We start from the raw sequence: 8,786 nt of genomic DNA on the forward strand, positions 1-8,786 counted from the left end.
TAGCAAACAGCATAATTGTTATGATCCGCTGCCCGGATCATAGTTTGTTTACGTTTTCAGTCACAGGTGTTTTCAGCACCTTGATTTTGTTTGTTTCTGTTGCTATGACTGCAGATTGTGCTCAGCTGCCTCTGGTTAGTGTTCGAGACGCTCACCTGTTGTCCGGGCACTAATCAGAAGGCTATTTAGTCTTTGCCCTTGCCTCACTCGGTCTGGCTTTCTAGTTTGTTTTACACAACTGATGACGACGTTTATTTCTTGTTCTTTAGCTGCTAGTTTTCACGCTAGGCTATTTTGGCTTGCTAGCTCCCACGCTAGCCCTTTTGTTTTTGCCTTTTGTGCTATGTGCATGTCTTTTGTTTGTTCACCGTATGATTTATGTCTTAAAATAAATCATTTCCTACCTGCAAGCTGTGTCCGAAGCCGTCTACATCCCTGGGAGAACAACCACGCATCACTATGCGACCCCGCCGTTACAATAATAACAACATGTCACAACATAGCTGTAAACCTGGCTTCACCCAAGGAAGGACATGACATGATTATATGTCATGTCACTATATACAGCACACATACTGCTATACACAAAGCCTAACCAGCCGTTTTTCTCTCTCAAGGAATTGTGAAATAAAATCATGTCTTCAGGAGATCAACACTGTACTGAAGCCCAGAACACTCTACGCATTTCCCCAGTTTTAGTTTAGAGAAAAGGAAAGATTGGCCTGGCCCACTAGGATCCCTCTTTATGTTTGTGAACTTTATAGTCTATACATTTAAAGTGATGTGATAATCAAACACTCTAGAAATCTAAAATGAAAAAGTATATAAGATAATTGACAGAATGTGTGTACCTTCAGTGCTGAATGATCCTGGTTTGTGCTTTAAGAAAAATACAATTATTAGCAAATACTAAAAACAGAACTGTGGAGAAAAGTAAGCCATGTAGCAGGCAAAACACACATAGATAAAGATAAAACACACTTTGAACCTGTCACTCTTTACAACTCCTTGTGCAAATCTGAATGCCTATTATTTAAATGTTTACCAATGTTTAAAGCAAACACATTTGGCGAGGCGTGTTTTAAAGCAACACTTGCAGCGTGGCACCTCCCTGTTTAAAGTGTCACCTTTATTGTTAGTACTGAAGCCCAAATACCTTCATATTGCACTTCACACACCCTCCTTATTAACCTGTAGAAATGAAGTTGTTTTATTTGCCATTCTTTCTCTGTACGATGTTATTGCTTGTATGCACTTTGTGTGTGCGTTTCGACACACTCAACATCATGCGCCTCGGCTATGTAGTCACCGCCGCGCAGCAGCATAAACGTTACCGGTATTTTTCGAAGGTAGTATAGTACTGTTAGCAACTGATTAGTATCACAGTACATTTTTTAGTACGGGTATACTGTACAACCCTAATATGTATGTATTCAATGGTAGAGATGTTTTGCAATTCTTCCATCCATCCATCCATTTTCTACCGCTTATTCCCTTTGGGGTCGCGGGGGGCGCTGGAGCCTATCTCAGCTACAATCGGGCGGAAGGCGGGGTACACCCTGGACAAGTCGCCATCTCATTGCAGGTTTTGCAATTTTTGATTGTTCTTATTTCTTTCCAGAAGACTTTGCAATTATTTTTTTGCAGCCTTTTTGCCAGCGAATCTGACCTCATAGTGCTTTCATTTCTTTTAATTTATCAAAGTGCATGTTTAAATCTAGCATTGGTGGGAGAGAAAGCCAAGAGTGTGCAAAGCTGTAATCAGAGCAAAGGGTGGCTATTTTGAAGAAACTATATCTGTGTTGGCCTTGTGATGAGGTGGCGACTTGTCCAGGGTGTACACCGCCTTCCGCCCGATTGTAGCTGAGATAGGCTCCAGTGCCCCCCGCGACCCCGAAGGGAATAAGCGGTAGAAAATGGATGGATGGATAGAATATAAAACATGGTTTCAGTTATTTCACCTTTTTATATTAAGTACATAACTCTACATGTGTTCATTCATGGTTGTGATGCCTTCAGTGACAATCTACAATGTAAATAGTCATGAAAAAAAAGAAAATGCATTGAATGAGGAAAAGGTGTGTTCAAACCTCCAACCTGTACTGTGTATATATATATGCAGTTGGGTTAGTTACTGAAAACCAGTAACTAGTTACAGTTACTAGTTACTTTATTTCAAAAGTAACTCAGTTACTAACTCAGTTACTTACACCAAAAAGTAATGCGTTACTGTGAAAAGTAACTATTTAGTTACTTCTTTTTGTCTTCTTTTTTTTTTAAAGCTCCCATTAATGCCCTTTTTGCCTTCATTTCAGTACTGTTATTGCACTGGAGAATAATACAATCTGTTGATCAACTTGACATGCATTTTTATTTTCCTTTTAACATAATTAATGAAAAACAGTGCAACATAAAAAGGCATTCCTCCTTTCTTTAAACTTGGACCAATGACCATTAATAAAAAACAAGTTTAAGTGCAACATAAGAAGAAACATCATCTTCCTTGAAACATAGGTAGTGAAATAAAGGCTGACATCTGGAGTGATGCTGCTGTCTTCCACACTTGGAGCCATGGATTGTACAATCCTTGTTTTCAGTGGCAGGATCATTGACACAGATGGTGAAGTTTCAGTGCTCAGTAGAGATGGAACACTTTTGAGGGGTTTAAGCACCTGGAGGACCTCATCTGCCACTCTCACATCATCATCAGACAGGGTGACATTTGTCTTCAGGGTGTTGTGGGTCAATGCAGAGTATATAGCTGCCTGCTGCTCCAACATATCATAAGTGGAGTTCCACCTCGTTGGGACATCATGTATGAGCAGGCAGCTTTAGCATTTCTTGCTTTGTCTTAAGCACATGAGCAGCTGTTGTGCTTGGGTGGAAGTAAGAAACCTTCCTGATCCTTCCAAAGAGGCGCTCCATCCTATTGACTGAGATTCCCTTCTGTGATGCCAAATTCACTACATGTGCAAAGCACCTATCTGTGGTCCCAGTCCTGCCTCATTCTCTGTAATTATTTGATTTTTGGCATTATCACGTGTGACTGGGATATCTTTATCTTCCATTCCTCCACTGCTTGTGTCAGTACGTGCGCAAAGTGACTCTCGTAGAGGGGGCGTGTCTTCTCATCTCCCAGTCTGCTGTGATGAAGTGAGCGCTTATAGTTCCGCTGGAGGTCCACCCGTCAGTCATGAGCGCAACAGCTGATGCTCGGGATAGTTCATCCACAACTTTTTTCTTCTCCTGCTCATAAAGATCTGGCACAATCTTATTGCTGAAGTGGGTGCGCGACGGGATGTCGTAACGTGGTTCAAGCACGTTCAGCATGTGTTTAAAACCCTCGTTTTGCACAACAGAGTCTGCACTTATAAACACACCGATTCAATGGGGGGGGCGTTCAAGCTCCTCCGTTACTCCGCTCGCCATGACCACGCTGTGTGTGGACTGAACGTGCCAACAACTTTTTTTTTTTGTTTCATATATCAAACCGCGGATCACTTGTGTGCGTCATCCCCTCCCCACACCCACACACACACAGACCGCGCCTCTTTTCTTCTCTCCGGCTTGTGACAGAGGAAGATTCAGAAGAACGACACCGCAACGCTTCTGTTTCTAGCCGATACTACATCAAAAGTAACGTAAAATAACGCAGTAACGCATCATGTAGTAACGGTAACTAAATTACTGAATAAAAAAAAATAACGCGTTAGATTACTAGTTACCGCCGAAACTTACTTTGTAACGCGTTAGTCCCAACACTGTATATATGTGTATATAATCACTTATTCTTCTGTTGTTTGATGCTTTACATTAGTTTTGGATGATACCACACATTTGGGTATCAATCCGATACCAAGTAGTTACAGGATCAGACATTGGTTATATTCAAAGTTCTCGTGTGCAGGGACATATTTCCTGAGTTTATAAACATAATATGAATTTTTTTTAAATGAAAGAAGATGTCAAAGAAGATGGCCAAAAAATATCTACGTAATCATAGTAGTATCGACTAGATACGTGCCTGTACTTGATATCAGTACAGTGGATGTCAGGTGTAGATATGGCGTTTGTTTACATTTTGATGCCGGTGAGCTACGATGTGTAGTGAAGCAGGTTTAGCTATTCCTCGTCCTGCAGGGATGATATTTGTAAGAAACGTACTTTATTTGTCGCAATGGAGACCAGGATTAGTGATTTAGAAGTAGCTAAAACACTGCCGATGGCGGATGGACGTTAGCCGCTAGCTAGCTAGCCATGTCTTAAAGCACCTCTTCCTGAGGGCGTTTCAGTGTTATAACTTCACCATTATCTTTAGTTTTTAAGCCAAAATGCGTCCGTTCTCACTTTTCTGTCTACACACTGTGTCTGCTTGTAAGTACTCCGTGATTGTGTGCTGCCGAACATGCTCTTCTGCTCGTAAACCAGCAATGACTCGACGTGACGACGAAGCGGGCACGGGGGTGCGGGACCGGTACGTTTCAGAGGCGGTATCGTACCGAAAATGATTCATTAGTATCGCGGTACTATACTAATACTGGTATACCGTACAACCCTAGTATATATAATATATAATATATATATATATATATATATATATATATATATATGTATGTATGTATGTATGTATGTATATATATATATATATGTATATATATATATATATATATATATATATGTATATATATATATATATATATATGTATATATATATGTATATATATATATATATATATATATATGTATATATGTATGTATGTATGTATGTATGTATATATATATATATATATATATATATATATATATATGTGTATATGTATATATATATATATATATATATATATATATATATGTGTATATATATATATATATATATATATATATATATATATATATATGTATGTATATATATATATATATATATATATATATATATATATATATATATGTATGTATATATATATATATATATATATATATATATATATATATATATATATATATATATATGCAGTGTTGGGACTAACGCGTTACTGTAACGCCGTTAGATTCGGCGGTAACTAGTAATCTAACGCGTTATTTTTTTATATTCAGTAATTCAGTTACCGTTACTACATGATGCGTTACTGCGTTATTTTACGTTACTTTTTTTGTAGTATAAAGTGTGTTTTATCGGAGGGCTGCTGTGTCATCGTTCTGATTCTTCTTGTGTCACAAGCCGGAGAAGAGAGAGAGACACGCGCTCTGTGTGTGAGTGTGAGTGTGAGTGTGTGGAGGGAGGAGAGGGGGGAGGGGGGCGTGTCTGATCATGGCGGAGCCAGAAGTCGAGTTTGCTAACATGGAGATATTTTCACTACTTTTCTTTTGTCGAGCACAAAGAAAATAACAATTTAGTTAAATGTAAATTGTGCTTTGGATCAAAGATCCCATCTACTGCCCAAAACAGCAATTCAAATCTGCTGAAACAAGCTACATAGCAACATGCTTCGACGAAGCTAGTAAAGAGAGACAGAGACTCCAATGACACTTCACCACGTAAGGATTAACTCTGCCTCTGCTCATCTTTCAGAACTGAAGGTACACACACTCTGTCAATCATAAAGAGGGATGCTAGTGGGCCAGGCCAATCTTTCCTTATCTTTAAACTAAAACTGGGGAAATGTGTAGAGTGTTCTGGGCTTCAGACATGATTTTGTGTCAGAATTTCTTGAGGAAAAAATGCCTGGTTAGGCTTTGTGTATGTAGTGTGTGCCTTTCTTGCTTTACAGCTATGCTGTTATTATGCTGTTTGTTACTTATGTATGTTATGTTGCAGCTATTTAAAATAGTTTTGTCAATTTGTTCTGGCCAGAAACAAATTGGCCTTTGTAACATATCTTTGTCTTTGTGTGTTGTATGTCGACCACATTGCTTAGCAGAGTTCAGTGATACAAATGTATGTCAAGTTGATCAACAGATTGTATTATTTTCCAGTGCAATAACAGTACTGAAATAAAGGCTAAAAGGGCATTAATTGGAGCTTTAAAAAAAAAAGAAGAAAAAAAGAAGTAACTAAATAGTTACTTTTCACAGTAACGCATTACTTTTTGGTGAAGTAACTGAGTTAGTAACTGAGTTACTTTTGAAATGAAGTAACTAGTAACTATAACTAGTTACTGTTTTTCAGTAACTAACCCAACACTGTATATATGTATGTATGTATGTATATATATATATATATGTATATATATATATATATATATATATATATATATGTATATATATATATATATATATATATATATATATATATGTATATATATATATATGTATATATATACATATATATATATATGTGTGTATATATATATATATATGTATATATATATGTATATATATACATATATATATATGTGTGTATATATATATATATATATGTATATATATATATATATGTATGTATATATGTATATATATATATATATATATATATATATATATATATATATATATATATATATATATATATATATACATACATATATACAGTGTTGGGTTAGTATGTATGTTATGTATGTTATATATGTATGTATATATATATATATATATATATATATATATATATATATATGTATATATATATATATATATATATATATATGTATATATGTATGAATGTATGTATATGAATGTATATATGTACAGTATATATATATATATAAATATGAATGTATATATGTATATATATATATATATATATGTGTGTGTATATATATATGAATGTACAGTATATATATATATATATATATATATATATATATATATATGTATATGAATGTACCAGTGTTTCCCACAAGACGGGCATCTATTTGCGGTGGTGTGGTCGGGGGGCGGGGGGGCGGCAGCGGCGATGACCAAGAAGAACGCGGAGTTGGAATATAATTACAACATTTTATGTACATATTTATATACAGATTTGAACAATTAGTGATTCACTGAAATATATTTATTAATTGTGGTTCTTACAAAAAATATATCTTATAAAATATAAAAGCTAAAATGTCTCTTAAAGCTCTGCCCCTTTAATTAGTGAATACTAAATAATTTAACTTTAGCCTACTACTACAACCATATTATTTACCAGCAACATGAAGTGAAACAGACGCAGAGGTGTCCTGCCACAGTCAGTCAACCTCCTCCTGCTGCTGAACAGGTCGCACCTGTGGTCCGGACTGTAGGCCTACCTCCTCTCCAAGTCGAGCCCTTTTCGGCCGTTGAAAATATTTTTCTATACTCATCTGTGTGAAGGAGTGAACATCCAACATTAGAATTTATTACTAACGAGCAGAACCGCTCTATGTACAGTGCCGTCTAACCTTAAGTGGCAGCAGCTCAACACATGCAGGGTTCAACGTTAAGATTTTTTCTACTTGCCCGACTTCTCAAATCTTCTTGCCCCAATATTTTTACTTGTCCTGCCTAGGTTTTTTTCTGGCTGTGTAGTGCTCATGGCTTATATCTTACTAAAATCCTTCCCGTTGACTATTTACAACACTACACAGTATTTATTATTATTATTATCTATAATTACATTTAAATGGCATTGCATACATGTAAAATTAAATGCTATTTCACATTATTTGACCAGTAGCAGTTACACCCATCTGAACAGGTCAGCCACCTGTTTAAAGCCCGATCACAGTTGAAATCTTGAAATGAAGGGCCTTTAATGGCCAAAACATTAACCTGGACAACATTTTAACAGCTGGTTGGCTCAGATTTTATTCTTTTCATTGCATTCACATGCTGCAGTGGACAGTGGACAATTTAGCTTCAGTCCATGTGTGTTTATTGACAACATGGTTATAACCTGGACACGTTAGCTCGTCGGTAGTGTAACACGTGACTGTTACTACGTGTGTCTGCCCCGGGCCACGAGTCAAACAGCGGCGGTGTTAATGAAACAGCGTCATGCTGCTCACCGTCAGTGAAACGCTCGGTGAAATCACGGATTAACGTTAAATATATGACGAGCCGCGAGCAATGCAGCTATAACCTATCTACTAGTGATGGGTTGATGAGGCGTCATGAAGCGTTTCGACACATTGCAAAACTGTATTGATACTGTGTCGATACTGTGTCACTAAATACTGACATCTGCTGGACATTAAAAATCCCTACAGGCAACCAATGGACCGACTCAACTGACACTGATTTTATGACCTAGTACAGTGGTTCTCAAATGGGGGTACGCGAACCCCTGGGGGTACTTGAAGGTATACCAAGGGGTACGTGAGATTTTTAAAAAATATTCTAAAAATAGCAACAATTCAAAAATCCTTTATAAATATATTTAATGAATAATACTTCAACAAAATATGAATGTAAGTTCATAAACTCAGTGAAGCACAAGCTCAGGTTTGTCACTAAAATGTCTGTCAAAAAGAACTGTGAAAAGAAATGCAACAATGCAATATTCAGTGTTGACAGCTAGATTTTTTGTGGACATGTTCCATAAATATTGATGTTAAAGATTTTTTTTTTTTGTGAAGAAATGTTTAGAATTAAGTTGATGAATCCAGATGGATCTCTAATACAATCCCCAAAGAGGGCACTTTAAGTTGATGATTACTTCTATGTGTAGAAATCTTTATTTATAATTGAATCACTTGTTTATTTTTCAACAAGTTTTTAGTTATTTTTATATCTTTTTTTCCAAATAGTTCAAGAAAGACCACTACAAATGAGCAATATTTTGCACTGTTATACAATTTAATAAATCAGAAACTGATGACATAGTGCTGTAT

This window comes from Nerophis lumbriciformis, linkage group LG01 (assembly GCF_033978685.3).
Source record: "Nerophis lumbriciformis linkage group LG01, RoL_Nlum_v2.1, whole genome shotgun sequence".
Lineage (NCBI taxonomy): Eukaryota > Metazoa > Chordata > Actinopteri > Syngnathiformes > Syngnathidae > Nerophis > Nerophis lumbriciformis.